The sequence below is a fragment of the Hypanus sabinus genome, chromosome 11 (genome assembly GCF_030144855.1).
Source record: "Hypanus sabinus isolate sHypSab1 chromosome 11, sHypSab1.hap1, whole genome shotgun sequence".
Taxonomy (NCBI): Eukaryota; Metazoa; Chordata; class Chondrichthyes; order Myliobatiformes; family Dasyatidae; genus Hypanus; species Hypanus sabinus.
The window spans coordinates 38,707,711-38,727,488 of NC_082716.1; the positions used below are offsets into that span (position 1 = coordinate 38,707,711).

At 40.3% G+C, this 19,778-nt stretch overlaps 1 long non-coding RNA gene across 5 annotated transcripts in view; it reads left to right on the top strand.

The window, feature by feature from the left end:
• LOC132401868 (uncharacterized) overlaps positions 1 to 19,778 on the top strand; it is a 77,748-nt gene that overhangs the window by 35,061 nt on the left and 22,909 nt on the right. For 2 of the 5 annotated variants that reach the window (XR_009514731.1, XR_009514733.1), the window contains exons 4-6: positions 13,136 to 13,224; positions 17,048 to 17,091; positions 18,567 to 18,864. This is a non-coding gene — a long non-coding RNA (uncharacterized LOC132401868). Of the gene's footprint in view, positions 1 to 5,310; positions 13,225 to 17,047; positions 17,092 to 18,566; positions 18,865 to 19,778 lie in introns of those variants that run through there. The other 3 variants (XR_009514734.1, XR_009514732.1, XR_009514730.1) reach the window with 3 other exon arrangements.

Consider the following 19,778-nt stretch of genomic DNA (forward strand, 5'->3'; position numbering starts at 1 on the left):
TCCTGTTCGGGGCCCTGGATGTGCTAATTCTACCCCCCTTAGTTCATCAAAATGCACGTCCATTTTTCTTGGTTCTTTACAGTTGTTGATGAAATGAGCACAAACCTAATCAAAAAAATAAGTAGAAACATATTTTTGGCTTTGATCTTTTGAAAAAGAAATCTTTAAAGAGAAGCAGTTTATACCACAAAACTTTCATAAGAACAATTGTGGTTATAGTGTGCCTTTGTTTCCAAACGCTGCTTTTCAATCACCACCACCACCATCACCCTGCCCCCTTCTCAAGCTTCAGAAATTCAGAGTAGTGGGCCTGTTTTCCATTGTTCTGAGTGGGAGAGTTTCTACATTTATTTTTGGCAGTCCCTGTGAAACTCCTAATAAAAAGTTTCTGTCAGTGAATTTCAGCCACACTGTTGTAAATTTTAAAAAGGCAGCATAATAAAGCATTCAGATTTAAAGAGAGTTCAACAGTGTTTTCAATTAAAAATTGCATTAGCTTTGTTGCAAAAGAAATGCACAATCCTCACAGAGGCCACAGGCATATACATTAATGGAAACATATGCTGCCTCATATCTCTTTACTTCTATAATTATGACCCCTAGCTACAACCAATGTCTTTCTTTTTCAGAAAAGAAAACAGGTAACTTAAATGAAAGTACGTATATTTTTAAGCTTGCCAAAATTTCTTGTTAATTAGCAGAGACCTATGCTGACATATACTTTTGCCTTTTAGTACCATACCCTCAGGTTTTCTTCAACACAGTAACCTTTTATCGAAGTTTGATGAAAGACATTAAACAATATCCAGACGCCAAGGCAACATTGCATTACAGCAGTTTATGGTGTTTGAGAGAACATTTTGAGAAGTTTTAGTGCTGGAATCACAATTGACGATATTATTGAACAATAGTTTCATACATTAAACTGACATTTTCTGAAGCATTAACACTTAAAAAAGTAATGTTTCCATTAAAAAACAAAAGAGGGAATGCATTTCGAACACAATTAACAACACCTGCTTCATCTTAATAGCAGTAAATCATAACCTGATTACTGCATGTAAGGTTTCAGATTGCAAATAAAAGTGGTTAATTTGTTTCTACCTATGCTGGACTAGAGCTTGAACCTATGACCTTCTGATGGGGAGGCAAATCTTTTGCTATTAAACCAAAGCTGATGGGAAGGTGCATGTGGACAGATCCCCTGACGCTATTCAAAGAGTAGATTATCTGATCAATTATCTCATTTGAAATTTATTTGAAATGCTGTGAAATACTGTCATTGTTATATACTGAAACAAGAAAGAAGATAGAACATAAAACATAGCACATTACAGGTCCTTTGTCCCTCCCCCAATGTTATGTCAATCTTTTAACCTATTCGAAGATCAATCTAACCCTTTCCTCCTCCATAATCCTCCGCTTTTCTACCATCCATGTGCCTATCTAAAAGTCTTTTAAATGTCCCTAATGTATCTGACTCTACCATTGCCCCTGACAGCGTGTTCCACACACCCATCACTCTCTGTGTACAAAAATACCTCTGGGCTCACCCCTATACCTTCCTCAATTCACTTTAAAATGATGCCCCCTCACATTTCTGCCCTGAAATATGTCTCTGGCTGTCCACTTGATCCATGCCTCTTATTTTGTTATACACCCGTATCAGATCACCTCTTACCCTCCTTTGCCCCAAAAAAGAAAGGTCCTAGCTCAGTCAACACATCATCAAAAGACATGCCCTCCAATCTAGGCAAATCTCCTCTGCACCCCCTCTAAAGTTTCCACTTCTTTCCTATAATGAGGCAACCAGGAATGAATACAATAAATATTCCAAGTGTGATGTAAGCCGGGTTTTATAAGAACTGCAATATTACCTTGTGACTCACAACAATCCCCTGACTAATGAAAGCCAACACATTAACAGGCCTATCAATTTTGAGGGATCTATGGATATGGATCCCCAAGTTCCCTCTGCTCCTCCACAATGCCATTATTCTGCCATCAAATTTGACTTTCCAAAGTGAATCACTTAGTGTCAGCTGCAGCATTCCCTTTTTTTAACTCCCTGTCTCTGCTGCATCTGCTTCCTGGGTGAGGCTTTGCTTCCTAGGACATCAGAGATGTGCTCCTTCTTCAAAAAAATGGGTTTCCTTTTCTCCACCATTGACGTTGCCCTCATCTGCTTCTCCTTCATTTCACGGTAGTCCGCACTCACCCTATTTCCCTGCCACCTTAACATGGATAGAGTTCCTCCTGTCCTCACCTATCACCACAAGCTACACCGTGGCTGCAAGCTCTTTGGTGTTACTGTTTGATAAGGCAGATAACATGGGTAGAGCCATTAACAGAACATCCTTTCATTAAAGGCAATAAATTATCAGCTAAAATACAGCGTTTAGTACAAATAAAACATGTTATGTACATCTACACAGTTTACTTCTTTAGAAAGGAAATAAATGATGTAATCCATCAGATATTTGTACATATATATTTATAAATATGTTTAATATGCAGTTCTAAATTATAAATTCTTCCCATCTGTTGACCTCATAACCTCTGAAATGTTTGCTGCTGCAAAAGTGCATTTGTTATCCATAATATATCCACTCCAGGTGACCTTAACTCTGATGATTCTGTTCCTCCTACATCCACTTGGTTTAGGCCTTTCATGCCCTGATCAATGTATAATCTTGCAATGGCTGCATTAGAGGAACCACTCCAGTACTCAAATTCCACATTTGCCTTCTGTATCCTGTTCTCGCTCAGTATTCTCTTGGGCATGATCCCATCCAAAATCTTGCCCCCTTATATTTCACAAGATAATTCCTGACTGCTTAATCTGCCCTTAACTTCACCTCAACAATCCCCCTTGGCCTGGAGAGACTGACCCAATTATAACCAGGCTTATGAGCAATGTCCCATTGGCATTTTGGCTGGGGAATACCCTGCGGTGAAGTGCAAATGGTCCTGTACATAATCAGAAGCAACATTAGCCATCTGAATGCCTTGCTACTATATTGTTTCCCACACTGTCTGGACTGGTCATACAGCCTTCCCAATAATGCCGGATAACATGTAGAGATTAGAATTTTTGAGTGGCTCTCAACCAGGCAGAAGAAATGGTCTGTTCCTAAAGGAAACAAATGCACGCAGAAAACAAACTGGCTTCTTGCACATTTACACCATAATTGTGGGCAGCTCTAGTCTGCAGTCCTGACTACACCAGATATTCAGTGTCCTTACTAACCCCTGACCATTAGAGAGTGCCTGTGACCACTGTTTTTTTTAGGATAATTCCCATATGCTGACCATGGATGTCCATTTGTTGTATGTATGGATTTACCAAGCTATGGTGCAACTTCATGCTGTACTATCTCCTCCAGAAAAGTTTGATCCACCTCCATTTCACTCCACACTGACAAGACATGTTTGCCTCAAAGGAGCATCTTTGTAATTGGCTTCCTTCTCCTTGGCTCTCACTGGAAAATAGTCATTAACGACTTGCAACCAGTAAGTGGCCTGTTTCAGATGTTTGATTCTTCCTCCTAACACTTGGCAAATTCAATTCCTCCATGTGCCCTAGAATTCTCATACTTATCCTTCCACTCTGAAAACTACCATCAATGTTGGAGAGGCTAAATCCAGCAAAATCAGTGACAATGGACTGCAGAGGTTTATTGGCTTGGAGGGTATTTCAGACACAGGGAGGGGTAAAATTATGGAGGAGACAAATTTGGGAATTTTAAAATTGAGTTATTGTTTAACTGAGTTGGTCAGCAGGGACAGAAAAAGGGGTGGAATGTGTTACAATGTGGGGAGCAGGGCTTTGGATAATTTCAAGTTGAGATAATGAAGAATGAGGGAGAATGTTTCAATGCAATGTTGCCACTTTTCTTCACAAACTGTAAGATCTAGTTCACTAATGTCCTTCAAGGTGAGATTAGTGAGAGTTTTGAGAAGACTTTCGCATCCATTCCAGAACTTGCACGTTCTTTCTGTAATAGGATGACCAGGACTACACATAATAATGGCAAAAGTGTAGTTACGTTGACCAAGACAAAGGTGTAACTGTAACACCTTTAACCCACTACACTTACAATCTCCTTGAAGCAAGTAAAAGTGCAAAATATGAACACCAGAAAGTCATCAGATGCTGGAAATCCACAGAATAACACACACAGAATGCTGGAGGAACTCAGCACTTCAGGCAGCATCTTTGGAAATGAATAATCAGCCAATGTTTCATGCCAAGGTCCTTCATTGGGACTAAAAAGAAAAGGGAAGTAGTAGTTTGTAGCAGTTTGAAATCTTAACCATGTAGTCTCCACTGCTACAGGCCACTGTCTAATTTTGTAATCGGCAACAACAATTCATTGTCTTTGTCTGCTTAGTTGACTGTCCAATGGATCATCTGGTCTTTGAATAGAAATATTTTGAGACACATCACTGTCACTGTAGACTATGCCAGGTAAGGATAGCATATATCCTTACCAAAAGCATGTTGGTGAGATATCTATGCTTTTACAATAACCCAAAACCTTGTGGTAACTATTATTGAAACCAGCTGTTAAATTCTAGATTTATTTAGTTACTTGAATTCATATTTTTCATTTGCTGCAGTGGTACTTAAACTTATGTCTGCAGATGAAAGGTCCAGGCAGCTGATAAAAGCACGCCAATCTAACCACTGTATTTATTATAATGAATGAAAATCTGTTTCTATTATGTTGGCAATGGAAGAAGTGATTGCCAGGGTTCTGGAAGAACTCAACCTCTTTGAATAGTACCTATGAGTTATTATAAGACTTTACCCATTGTTGGAAAATGGAAAATGGAGCCTTGGTTTGATATTGCATTTGGAAGACATTTCCAGCACTATAGCAATTCAAATGAAAGCGTTGTCCATGTGATTAACATAAAGAAATAACAAAACTGAACAATGTGAGAGAACATCTAGCAACATGCAAATAATCTGTTGCAGCTTATCTCAGCACGACTCAGAGACAAATCAAGCCATTTTGTCCTACTGGATCCTTGCGGCTCGGAGTTCTGAAAGCAGAATGAGAGCTCCAGTACGCTCTTACTTCAGCATTCCCAGTGAAGTGCAGCTGAATGTTTCAAGAGCATTCATGGAATGGTTTCAATAAACTTTGAGAAAATATTTCTCAATGCCTTGCTGATAGAAGTGGGGGTCCCGATGATGACATTCTGCACTCCCACTGTGTTGGAATTTCCAAGATGCTTGGTCTAGCCACAAGGAGTTCTCAAGGTTAATACCATTTCTCACTGATTCGCTTGTTGATGTTACATAAGAGTGAGAATATCAACAATGAGTCTTGTTTGTGAGATACTACCTGATTTTGTTTATGTGGTATCAGTTTTTATATTCCAGTTACTTACAGACAGTCATAATAGAGAAGTGAAATCTTTATGTAGATTTTCAGCTTTTTTACAAAGTACAAGGTAAATTTATTATCAAAATTATATTCTGTACGTAACCTTTTAATCCTGAAATTAGTTTTCTTGTGGACATACTGAGTAATTTCAAGAACCATAATACGACTAATGAAAGGCTGCAATCAACTGTTACGTACCCCATAACTGGGTCACTTACCAGCAAAGGTAGAGAGGTCCGTTGAAGTCTGATGGTACTATTTTTAACAGTATTTATTGATAAAAATACACAAAAGTAATATCAATGCAAACATACAGATAATATACGTCGTCAATACTAAATCTAAAAGCGCGGGTATAATAATAATCAATAAGGAATAGCTCTATCGTTGTCTAGGGGATAGTGTATTGTCCAATGGAAATATAAAAGTCACTTCAGTTCATTCAAGCTGCAGCTTTCTGGTTGGAGAGAAAGACGGGTTAAAACTTGCCCATTCCTTTTATGATGTCAATCCTTTGAGAGTCGTTGGGAGTTGATTTCCCTGTTGTTAGCTAAAAACCGTTCTTCCGTGGTCAAGGCACACTGATTCCGGGGCAAATGGAAATGGACACACGTGGCCTTCCCACCGGCTTTCGTTATTACGGGATCGCTAGCGTTTCTTCTGGTGCGTCTGAGGGGCTGTTCCCACAGACCCTCTTTTCATCCTGACTCACAGGGTGTCAGATGTCAATCAGGTTGGGATGATGCAATCCCTCCACCAACCTCCCCCTTGGTTCATTGCCTGGGGCTTCGATGCATCGTACAGAATTCAAAACACAATTCCGTCTCCAAGAGACAATAGCCGGTATCAATGGCTCCGCTTTTCGGAGGCCAGTACACATTTCAACTCTTTGTGGATTCTGCATGTCTTTCTCTCATTTCCTGGGTCTCCTGAACTGCCTTAATAGTGATCTTGCGATTCTCACAAAGGAGGGGGCTACCCAGCACTCAGAGCGGTGGCACATTCATAACACAACAAGGTGGACAAGCATCCAGTGCACAAAAGACAACAAACTGTGGAAATACAAAAGAAAAAAAAGAACTAATAATAAATAAATAATAACTGTCAAGTACGTGAGATGAAGAGGCCATGAAAGTGAGTACATAGGTTATGGGAACAGTTCAGTGATGGAGCAAGAGACATTGAGTGAAGTTATCCCAGTGGTTTAGAGCCTGATGTTTGAGGGGTAATAACTGTTATAATAGACAATAGACAGTAGGGGCAGGAGTAGGCCATTTGGCCCTTCTAGCCAGCACTGCCATTCACTGTGATCATAGCTGATCATACACAATCAGTACCTCATTCCTGCCTGCTCCCCATATTCCTTGACCCCGCTATCTATAAGAGCTCTATCTAACTCTCTCTTGAATGCACCCAGAGTCGGCCTCCACTGCCTTCTGGGGCAGAGCATTCCACATATCCACCTCTCTCTGGGTGAAAAAGTTTTTCTGCATCTCTGTTCTAAATGGCCTACCCCTTATTCTTAAACTGTGGCCTCTAGTTCTGGACTCACCCATCAGCGGGAACATGCTTCTTGCCTCCAGCGTGTCCAATCCCTTAATAATCTGTTCCTGAACCTCGTGATGTGAATCCTGAGGCTTCATTACCTTCTTCCTGATGGCAGCAGTGCGAGGAGAGCGCAAACTGGGTAGTGAGGAAGGGTCCCGGATGATGAATGTTGCTTTCCTGCAGTAGTGGGAAGGGCTTTACCTGTGGTGGATTGGGCTACATCCACTATTTTTTGGAGGATTTTCCATTCAAAAGCATTGGTGTTTCCATACCAGGCTGTGATGCAACCAGTCAATATACTCTCTGCCACACATCTATAGAAGTTTGTCAAAATTTTAGATATCCTGAATCTTCATAAACGTCTTAGGAAGTAGAGGTGCTGCTGTGCCCTCCCCACGATTGCACATACGTGCTGGGTGCAGGACAGGTCCTCTGAAATGATAACATCAAGGAATTTAAAGTTGCCGACCCTCTCCACTTCTGATCACTCAGTAAGGACTGGCTCATGGACCTCTGGTTTCCTCCTCCTTGGTCTTGCTGACATTGAGTGAGAGTTTGTTGTTGTGGCACCACGGAGCTAGATTCTCAGTCTCCTTCTATATGCTGATTTGTCATCACCTTTGATTTGGCCAATAACAGTGTTGTCACCATTAAACTTAAATATGGTGTTGGAGCTGTGCTTAGCCATACAGTCACAGAGATATAAATAAAATGGAGTCATAGAATTGCACACAGCAAAGGAACAGGCTTTTTGACCTACTGTGTGTATGCCAACCATTTGTACTAATTCCACTTAACTGTATTAATTCTATATCTCTCAGTGCCTTGCTCATTCCAATAACATATGAAAACTGACTGTTTCAAGTTTGACACTTCCAATAATAAATAAAGTTATAAGAAAAATAAAAATGTTTCATAGTGATGGTCAGCACTTTAGTAGCACTAACTCAAATGGATTGTGGCTCGACCAGAATTGGAGAGGGTTGTGGGAAATTTTGAGCATGACAAGGTGGAAGATGAGACTATGACAGTGATGGTCAAGGAAAATCCAACCTTTAGTAAAAAGATTATTTGAAAATTTGAACAATAGTCCAATACAATGAAACTGAAGATACTTCAGATGATCAAGTTTAGTTCCTCATTTGACAAAGAAGCTTGGTATAAAGGAAGTCTTTTCCATTTGTTTTTTTTTGATAATGGTATCTCTTTCAAGCTAGGCCTCATAATGATTTTAATGTTTAGCCTGTGGGACTGATCAAGTAAGTATTCACTATAACTTCTAAGTCATTGATGGCTCTAGTTGCGTACAAGAACATGAAACATATTTATAATATTCTTCTAGTAATTTGCAGCAGTAATTATTTGTTTTAGTTTAAGTGTGAATCCTCTGCTGAACTAAGTGATAAGAGTATCATAAAATGTGTTATACTATTATACTTAGGTTTGCCAGGATTGCCTCTAAGTACAAGGTGACATTGACTTTGAAGTTATCACTTAAATATGGAAATGAGTACTGCGACCAAAGGGGGGTTTCATACCCTTGGTGTAAAATCTTTCTGTGAGCATTTGCAGAAAGTCTCAATGACCAACACACTGCACCTAGGCTGACCTTCTCATGAATCTGTTTGCTATGCCCTCACTAGACCAGTGGGTGACTGTCTGGGGAAGTGTAGTATTCATTATCCAAGTTCTTCATTGAAGGGAAAGCTGAAAACAAGGGGAAATCATGTCAGCTCTTAGAATATCGTTGAGAAGATTATTACTGTGCTGATACAATTGTCTACATTATACTACACCCTGGTAAGCTTCCACGGTTGCTTGCTGCATCCTCTAGTCTACAATATGATGATCAAGCCAACTTACCTTTTGCCAACAGAGGTGGAGTAAAAGGAAGAGGACGATAGTGTCAAAAAACAGAGGGCATAGGTTTAGGGTAAGGGAACGAGGCAGAGGGGTTCTGAGGAGGCAGATTGTGGTTGGAATCAGATTGTGGTTGATGATGGAAGCAGGTACTTTCACAACTTTTAGGAAGTATATAGATGAACATTTAAATTGCCAAGGCATGGAAGGCTGTGACCAAATGCATGTGTGGGATGAGGATAGCTGCCTACTGATTGATGGTCACCATGGACAAAGTGAACTGGAAGAATCAATGACTCTGTGTGGAGAAGGGAGAAGGTTTGTAATGTAGAAGTCCCTTGCACTGGGATTTCAATGTTCAAAGTAAATTTATTATCAAAGTACATATGTCACCACATATAACTCTGAGATTCATTTTCTTGTGGGCATACTCAAAAAATCTACAGAAAAATAACTAAAATAGAATCAATGAAAGACAGTCCAACTTGGGCATTCAACCAGAGTGCAGAAGACAACAAATTGTGTAAATAGAAAAAACAAATAATATTTAATAATAATAAATAAATAAACAATAAATAACGAGTTTGAGATTGTGAAGAGTTCTTAAAAGTGAGTCCATTGATTGTGGGAACAGTTCAATGATGGGGCAAGTCAATTTGAGTGAAGTTATCTCTTTTGGTTCAAGAGGATGATGGTTGAAGGGTAATAACTTCCTGTACCTGGTGCTGTGAGTCCTGAGGCTCCTGTACCTTCTTCCTGATGGCAGCAGTGAAAGAGAGCACTATCTGTGTGGTGGGGTCCCTGATGATGGGTGCTGCTTTCCTGTGACAGTGTTTCATGGAGGTGTGCTCAATGGAGGGGTGAACTTTATCTGTGATAGACTGGATCATATCCACTGGTATTTGTATGATTTTCCAATAAAAGGTATTGGTGTTTCCATACCAAGCTGTGATGCAACCAGTTAATATACTCTCCACTAAACATCTATAGTAGTTTTTTCAAAGTTTCAGATGTCATACTGAACCTCTGCACACTCTCAAGGAAGTACAGACACCGCCATACTTTCTTCATAATTGCACTTCTGTGCTGGGACCAAATAATAACACTGAGGAATTTAAAGTTGCTGACCCTCTCCACTTCTGATCCCCCGATGAGAACTGGCTCATGGACCTCTGGTTTCCTTCTCCAGAAGACAATAATAGGCTCTTTGGTCTTGTTGACATTGAGTAAGAGGTTGTTGCTATGGCACCACTCAGCCAGATTTTCCAATCTCCCTCATATGCTGATTCATCATCATCTTATATTTGGCCTATGACAGTGGTGTTGTCAGCAAACTTGAATATGACATTGGATCTGTGCTTAGCCAAACAGTCGTAAGCGTAAGTCATAAGCTTCAACAAAGAGAAGCCCAGGCACTGCTCAGATATAAAAGGTGAGCCAGTACTGCTCATTTATAAAACAGCTAGCCTAGTTACATTTCTGGTCAACCAGAGGGCACAGGTTTAGGGCAAGGGAAAAAAGACTTGGAGGGAACCTGAAAAAGCAGATGGTGGTTAGAATCTGCGATGCCCTGCTTGAATGGATATGACACGATCATCTTTTTTCAAAACTCAACATCTGTTGGCTAAAGTTAAACTAGCTTGATCACCATGTTGCAGAGGGTGCTAGTACTGCTCAGGTACAGAACAGCCAAAACCCACATTCAACAAGACCTCAATAAGCTGAAAAATGGCAGATAACAGTCACTGCATACAAACATGAGATAATGGTTGCCTTCATCTCAAGTCTAAACATCCTGTCCTTGACATTAAATGACATTCCTTTTGCAGATTTCCTCCCACATCGGGTTATTGTTGACCAGAAATGTAATTAGGCTACCCACATAACACCAGTTTCTACAAGAGTAGATCAAAGGACTGGTATCCTGTGGTGAGTGACTCATTTCTGACTCAATAAAGCCATTCCACCATTGGCAGGACACTAGTCAGCAATGAGATGGAGTAGTTTTTACACTCAGGTAATTGCAGCTTCAACAACACAAAGATTTATATACCATGGGGGTCAAAGCAGATCCTGGACTGCCACCCCATCAACTATCCTAAACACCCATTGTCTTCACCCATGGTATATAGTAGCAGTGGTATGAATCATCAACAAAAATGCTCTGCAGTTTTCCAGCATATGAAGCACCACCACCTGGAAGCTCTTCACCGAATCACAGCCTATGCTAACTGGAAAAGTACCTCTATAAATTGTGTCACCTGTGCTAACTCCCATAACTATCAAATCACAAGGGCTAAAGTATTTCAAATAGGTTAATTAAACATAATTTACTTCTTACAAATCTTTACTAACTCTTACTAATTAACTCAAGCCTCTCCAATAATTTCCTTAACTAATACTTCTATAATTTATCTATTACCAATGCTAGAGTAGAAGGCCCATGATTACCAAGAATGATCTTACAATCTATCTTGAACATTTTTGAGTCCCATTGTATTTCTCCTCATCTTGGAAAGAATGGAAGATTTTGGTAAGGTCTTCCACCAGATCCTTTTAGGAACATAGGATACCCATGGAATACCCATTCTAACCATAGAATTCTCCAGAATATTCTGCATACTTATTTTCACTCCAAACCATTACCTCTACCATTTATATGAATTTAAATATTTTATCAGAATAATCTTCCTTAATAAACACCAATAAAAATAGCAATTAAGCATTCAAGATCTGACTTGCACTTGTAAGCATACACCCCCTTTATTTTCTCTAAAATGTCCCATTCTGCCTCTTCCCAGATGCTTATGTTAACATGTTGGTAGAAGAACTCGTGTTCCCCTTTATGTAGCCACGATTCTGTTCGATATTCTGTCTTTGCCTGCATTGTTTTCCTCATTTCCTCTCTCAACTTACTATACTTATTCTGGTTTTCATTTAAAGGAGTTACTTGATATGCATCATGTACACTCATTTTTAGTTTTAATAGGTTCTTTATCTAAGGATCTTTGGCTTTGGTTTTCCTATTTGTGGCATTGTAACGAGCCTCCAGCTGGAACACCTCATCCTTGAAAATGTTGCTTTATTATGCTTTGGGGCTTTCTCTCATTTTTTTGGTTATTATTGGAGAATGCATCAGAGATTAAAGGAACTCTTTCATGAAAACCACATAACAGCTGTATAAAAGGCTGCCATGGAGGTGAGAGGGATTATTAGAGAAGGGAAATGAGGAGAGTCTTCTTTGAAGGCACCCTTCATGTGACTACTTGCCCTGGCACCACACTACTGCAAGATACTGGATGAGTAATGATGTAGAGGTTTCAGCAGCTAGCTCTGATGTGTGTAGTATAAAGAAATAGCAACCAGTGATTAGATTTCAATCACCCTGAAAATCAAACACTGAGGCTGAAAGATGCTGTCAGTAACACACAGGATATGTTCCTAGAGGAACTTGGGTCTCAGCCCGAAATGTTGACTGTTTACTCTTTTCCATAGATGCTACCTGGCCTGCTGAGTTCCTCCACATTTTTGTGTGCATTACTTTGATTTCCAGCATCTGCAGATTTTCTCCTGCTATGGTAAACCATAGATGTGGAAATTCCTTACTTGATTTTCACTTTATTTGTCTACCTGCACTGCACTTTCTCTATCACTGCAACATGATATTCTGCATTCTGTTTTTCTGTCTGGATGGCATGAAAATGAAAACTTTTCACTGTATCTTGGCACACGTAACAATAATAAAAGAATACTAACACAGCACAATGTCCTCCTAGTGTTCGTGACTTTTCAAAATTAGTCACAAGTTGCAACCAAAAGCTGAAATTTATGCTTATAAATGAAGAAAAACTGTGGAGTACTCCCTACAACGTGACTTACTTTGGGAAAACACCAGGTAAATTCAAATACTATTGCCAGTTTCCTGATGGGAGCAACTTTTTCTAGATATTATCACTAGTGTGATCTACCCTTTGTTAAGTCATTTTTTTGTCCTAAAAATGTGCACTAATGGATCAAATTTCCTGGCTGAGGGTGCATTGTCCATTTCCCCCTCATTGCTACTCCATGCTTGTGTTAGGCAAGTCCACAATTTAATTTGTGGGTCATGAATTGACACAAAATACATCAATTTCTCCTGACATTGAAGAAAATTCCAATCTACTTTTGAAAAATGGAAAGAAGTTTGCATTTTCCCCACTATTTTATTATAAAGACACAATTTGGTTTCCACAGGTATATTACAGTTCAACAGATAGAGGGCTGTATTGAGTTGGCTGTACTCACATTTCTGAAGGTAGATAACAAGTTTCGGTGGACTTCTCTTGCAGGTTTTGGACTTGCTGAATTACAGGTGCCAGAGAATTGAACACACTGCAACATTGTTGTGAAGAACAATGATGGAACTTTGTCTTGCTGGGTATGTGGTTTTCCATTATAATGCCAGCAATAGTAGTCAGCAGCAATTTTGAACAGGGGCCTCCTGACCTAGGGATTCAGAATCTGTGGGTAACTCAGTGGCATATCTACAGTGGAATCTGTACATTGTTTTTGAGATGGGGTGGATTTTTCTCCGGTTGCTCCAGTTTCCTCCAATATCTTTAGGTCTTCATTCTTTGGAGTGTAGAAGGTTGAGGGGGGACTTGATAAAGATATTTAAAATTATGAGGGGGATAGATTGCATTGACGTGGATAGGCTTTTTCCATTGAGAGTAGGGGAGATTCAAACAAGAGAACATGAGTTGAGAGTTGTGGGCAAAAGTTTAAGGGTAACACGAGGGAGAATTTCTTTACTCGGAGTGTGGTAGCTGTGTGGAACGAGCTTCCAGTAGAAGTGGTAGAGGCAGGTTCGATATTGTCATTTAAAGTAAAAGTGGATAGGTGTATGGACAGGAAAGGAATGGAGGGTTATGGGCTGAGTGTGGGCCAGTGGGACTAGGTGAGAGTAAGCGTTCGGCACGGACTAGAAGGGCTGAGATGGCCTGTTTCCGTGCTGTAATTGTTATATGATTATATGGTTATATCCCAAAAAACATGTGTGGTGGTAGGTTAATTGGCCTTGTAAATTGCCCTGTACATTTACAGCCAATTTACAAGGCCCTAAGTTGCTCTGTAGTAAAATTGACTTACATTTTACTATTGTGTAGATGAGTGGTGGAATCTGAGGGGAGATGAAGAGAATGTACTAATAAATTTACTGGGAATGTGTTTGCACTCTGAACCACCATAGATTGAATGAGCCAAATGGCTTTTCTCCATGTCACTTGGAAACATAACATTTTTGTGTATTTACTTTAATATTCCTAATTCTTTTATGATTTTTAGAAATAATTTGTTTCAACTCTTTTAATAGTATTTCAACATCAAAAACATATAAAAACTGAAAATAAAGCCGAATGGCTTAGATGACATTCCAAGTGACTGAACTTTTGACAGAACTAGTCAAAGAGGGCTTCAGTAGCGATAGGAAATTCCATAGTTGGGAGAATAGAGACAAGATTCTGTGGAAGCGATAGAGACACCCTGGATGGCCCATCGAGTCTGCTCAGCCATTCCATCATGGCTGATTCTGGATCCCACTCAAACCCCATACACCTACCTTCTCGCCATATCCTTTGATGCCCTGACTGGTCAGGAAACAATCAATATACCCACAGACCTGGTCTCCACTGCAGTCTGTGGCAGAGCATTCCGCAGATTTACTACACTGGCTAAAAAAAATTCTCCTTACCTCGGCTCTAAAAGGTTGCCCATCAGTTTTGAGGCTGTGCCCTCTCGTTCTGGATACCCCCTACTACAGGAAACATCTTTTCCACATCCAGCTTTTCTAGTCCTTTCAACATTCAGTAGATTCCAATGATATCCCTCCGCTTTCTTCTAAGTTTCACTGAGTATAGGCTCAAAGCGGCCAAACACTCCTCAAATGTTAATGCCTTCATTCCCAGAATCATCCTCATGAACCTCCTCTAGACTCTCTTCCAATGTCAGCACAACCTTTCTAAGATATGAAGTCCCAAACTGTTGACAATACTCCAAGTGCAGCCTGATTCATGCCTTAGAAAGGCTCAGCATGATCTCCTTGCTCTTATATTCTACTCCCCTTGAAATAAATGCTAAAATTGCATTTGCCTTCTTTACCACAGGACCAACCTGTAAATTAACCTTCTGGGAAACTTGCACGAGGACTCCTTAAGGCTGATTTATACTTGTGTGTCGCATCTACGCTGTAGGTACCGCACTCTACACCGTAGGGTGACGTGCACCTCCCCAAAAAAGTAACTCATGAGTCGTGGCGACGCAGACCGCAACAACTGCGATTGGTCCGCTTGGTTGCATCGCATTTCCTCCTACGCATTTCCGGTTGCTTCTTCTCCGCCATGCCTATACACCAATGCGAAACAGATGAACCAAATCATCAAGTCTACCTGCTGACATGCAAAAATGTTTGAAATGCATTACCTCATCCATGTCCCTCACAAAGAAGCTTAATACAGTGGCATAGAAACCCCACCGTTAACTACGTCTTGCTGCACTCCAATGCATGCTCGCTACAGTGTAGGGCGATGCAGAAGTGAAAATCAGGGCTATGGTGTAGCCCATATGCACAAGTATAAATCAGTCTTAAGTCCCTCTACACCTCTGATGTTTGAACTTTCTCCCCATTTAGATAATAATCTGCATTATTGTTCCTTTTACCAAAATGCATTATCATACATTTCCCAACACCGTATTCCATCTGCCACTTTTTTTGCTCATTCTTCCAATTTGTTTAAGTCCTGCTGCAATTGCATTGCTTCCTCAGCACTACCTACCCCTCCACCTATCTTTGTATCATCCACAAACTTTGCCACAATGCCATCAATTCCATTATCTAAATCATTGACAAACAATGTGAAAAGCAGTGGTCCCAATACTGACCGCGAGGAACACCAATAGTCACCTGCAGCCAACCAGAAAAGGCCCCTTTTATTCCCACTCATTGCCTCCTGCCTGTTTAGTCATTCTGCTGTCCACACCAGTATCTTTCCTGTAATGCCAAAGGATTTTATCTTGTTAAGCCGCCTCATGTGTGGCACCATATCAAACGCCTTCTGAAAATCCAAGTAAATGATATCCACTGCCTCTCCTTTGTCAACCCTGTTCATTACTTCCTCAAAGAACTGTAACAGATCTGTCAGGCAAGATTTCCCTTTGCAGAAACCATGCCGACTTTTACTTATTTTATCATTAATCTCCAAGTACCTCGACATCTTACCCTTGGTGATAGACTCCAACACTTTCTCAACCACCGAGGTTAGACTAACTGGCCTATAATTTCCTTTCTTTTGCCTTCCTTCCTTCCTTCCTTCCTAAAGAATGGAGTGACATTTCCAGTGTACTCATTGGAATTCAGAAGAATAAGCTGGGATCTAATTGGAACATTTCGGCTGTTGAAAAGCCTTGACAGAGTGAATGTGGAGTGGACATTTCTAGTGGTGAGGAAGCCTAAGACCAGGGGACACTGTCTCAGAACAGAGGGATGTCCATTTAGAATGAGATGAGGACACTTAGAATGAGATGAATTTCTTTAGCCAGAGAGCAGTAAATCTGAGGAATTTGTTGCCACCAGCGGCTGTGGAGGACAAGTGATGGAGTATATTTAAGGCAGAGGTTGATAGATTCTTGATTAGTCAGGGCATGAGGGCATATGTGGAGAAGGTAGGGGATTAGGGCTGAGAGGAAAATAGTGTCAGCCATGATGAAGTGGTAGAGCAGGCTCGATGGGCCAAATAGCTTAATTCAGCTCCTATACATTATGGTCTTATGGACAGAACTGTAACAGATTTACTGACTGCATTAGACTGAAATACTAGCAAATCTGTGGCAAGGCAGCCAACGTTTATACAAATGGTGTCTGGAACTATAGCAAATCTGTCTGCTGAACTGGATAGACCTGTTGGAGCTGTGAAACCTTACTTTTCCCACTGAGATCACCTCTCATGTCAGATCACTTTGGCAGCTGCATCATGGCCTAAAGAAATGTAAGAATTATTTTGTATATGGTTTCTTAAAGATGAGGCATACATCTGAGGGCTTTGAATCACATGTTTGTTGTCTACCTTTCAGAAAACTACTTTGGACTGATTTTACCTTGCTGGTCTAGGGCTCTATTCATCACTTTACATTTGTATTCATGCCAGATGTTTTACTAGGAGAGTTGTTTTTTCTATCTTACATATCTTTCAATCGCATTGTTTATTCAGGTGACCTGGAAATCTTAAAGCTATTTGACCCACAGTGCTGTTGGGTGAGTGGTTTCATTTTCTTCATGCTCTTAGGTCCAACTGAAACCATGGTCTTGAAAGATTTATTTTGAACTTCTGAGGAACTGTAAATAAAATAGCTGGTCAAAACAATAGTTTTAAGTACCCAAGGCTTCAACATTTTCATTAATCTTGAGCACTAAAAGCACTCAACCAGAATGAACGCTCCTAGTAACTGCAGACAATGGATCAGTTCGCAGTAGTATGCATGATCTTACATATTGGGTGAGGAGGAGCATTTCTGGTTTTGCTAGTCCCACAGTCAAGAAGGAATATTTTACAACAACGCACAAAATGCTGGAGGAACCTCAGCAGGTCATGGAGAGGAATAACCAGTCAACGTATCAGGACCTGATGAAACATCTGGGCCTGAAAGATTGACTGTTTATTCTCCACTATATAGTAAGTACAGCTGACCAGCTAAGTTCCATCAGCATTTTATATGTCATTCTGAGTTTCCAGCATCTTTAGAATCTCTTGTGCTTAAGAGCATCTTAAATACTTACCTGGTCATAATTAATCTATTCATATGAGCCCGTTTAAATCTGCTTGCTGTAGGTTCAGCCAGCTCTGGTTATCTCGAGGCAAGCTTTCCAAGGTAGCTTAACCTGCATATGATCTGATGCATAGTGCACCTGAAGCTAGTTATTTAATTTGTTTCAGTATGATAGGAGCACTCTTTTCTTCATACTGAGTGCCTGCACTGCACCGTGGAGGCATAAGAAGTTATTTAGTATTTGTACGATGGGTGCTCTGTAATGTCCCTGTCGATTGTTGTAAGATTAGGTAAACCACATTGAAATACTGAACAATTACATTGCTGTCTCCTGCTGCCAAGTTCTGTCTAAATTTGAACTTAAAACACAGTGTGAAATTTCTGTGATAAGCCAACCATGGACCTATCTTTGCTTGCCCAAGTATATTAACTTATGCCAAATACTGACAGCTTAATGTTGATGACATGTAGCACTGGGAGCTATTCAAAGTCTGATAAATGTACTTCACTTGGGACTCTATGAGTTGCAGCGGAAGGAAGATTTCCATCTGGACTGGATACAAAGCAAATCTGAGTTGAAGAAACAGTAACGCTTCTAGCAACTTATGCAATCCTCAGTGGGACCTAGCTGGACCTCCTAGAATTTGTTGCGTTTTGATTCTACAGTCGTATTGCATGTTGCACTCTGATAAATGTCTTTTCATTCCTGAAAAAATGCCCAGGTGTAGTTAAAATTAGGTTGTGACCTTGGAAGTGGATTAAGGCTGCTTGAATGTTTTTACTTATAATTCTTGGGCTATGGGGAATAAAAGACATTTGTCCTGGATTTGAACCAAGAGGCGAAACAAATGCATTCTGGCCACTGTGTTCAATTCAGCAAAATCACTTTTCTATTGTAGTAGTGCTTTCCTTGGCTGTTGTATAAATCATTTAGGCATTGTCTTGGTTCTTTTTGTTTCTCAGCTGAATTGAAGATATGAAGATATGAAAATGTGATAGAGAAGAGATCGATCGGAGGTTTGGATCAAAGCCCAAAGTTTGATCAGAGGTCCAGATCAAAGCTTAAAGGTCAAAGAGAAGTCCAGAACTTGAGGCTTATTGGCTGGAGCTGGAATCCATGAATCTCCATAAGACTATTGGAGAAGCTGGGGCTAAGCGTCTATGAATCCAGGAGTCCACTAGAAGTTGAAGAAGATAATTGTCTTGGAGATAGAGGAAGAGAAGAACGAGGCTTGCTTTGCTGTTGTTGCTTTGCTGCTTGGTATGTTGTGTTTTGCTGTGTTCCGTGCTGTTCTGCTAAAGATTGTGGGAGTGCAATGTTGCCCAGAATGTGTGGTGACACTTGTGGGCTGCCCCCAGCACATCCTTGTGTGTGTTGGTTGTTAATGCAATTGATACACGTCGCTGTATGTTGTGATGTACAAATACATGTGATAAATACATCTAAATCTGTATTTATAGAATGTGAACAACCTCAGAAGGCACAGTATATACTACACTTTGTAAGAAACATGGATAGATTTGGTGAAAGCTATCCTGAGCTCATATGCCATAGCTTGAACATGTTTTACACATTTGAATTCTGGAACTTCACGAGCCACAAACCTAGCTTTTTATCCGTAGGCAGTTGGATCATCATAGGCACTCACTATGCATCAACACCTCCACCAGTCTGACTATTCCAGGGATGATTGTAGAGCACTCTTGGAAACGTGGTTCAGATCATGTTGGCTTCACCAATTTCCCTGATCATCTTCCCCGATGTAAGAGTGTACAGTCAGTACTTCCAACAACTGCTACTCAGTAAATAAGGATTAATTCTGCAACTAAAGCAAAGCTCAAAGTTCATTTATTATAAAATCATGTACATATACATTATACAATCTTGAGATTCATCTCCCTTCAGGTAGACACAAAACAAAGAAATGCAAAAGAACCCATTTAAAAAAAAGACTGTCGAACTCCCAATGTGCAGACAAAACAAGTAGTTGGAGAATACACCTTCTGGTGCTACTTGGACTCATCTTCAGTGATGAACCTGGGGTCGTAGGATGTTTCAGGTCTTTAATCATCAGACATCCTCACCCGGGCGACCAAGCTAGGGGTGATCAGCCCCTGACTTGTGTCCAAGTGGCGGACTGACTGGCGGATCCCGCCCTCCGGATCCACAGCCAC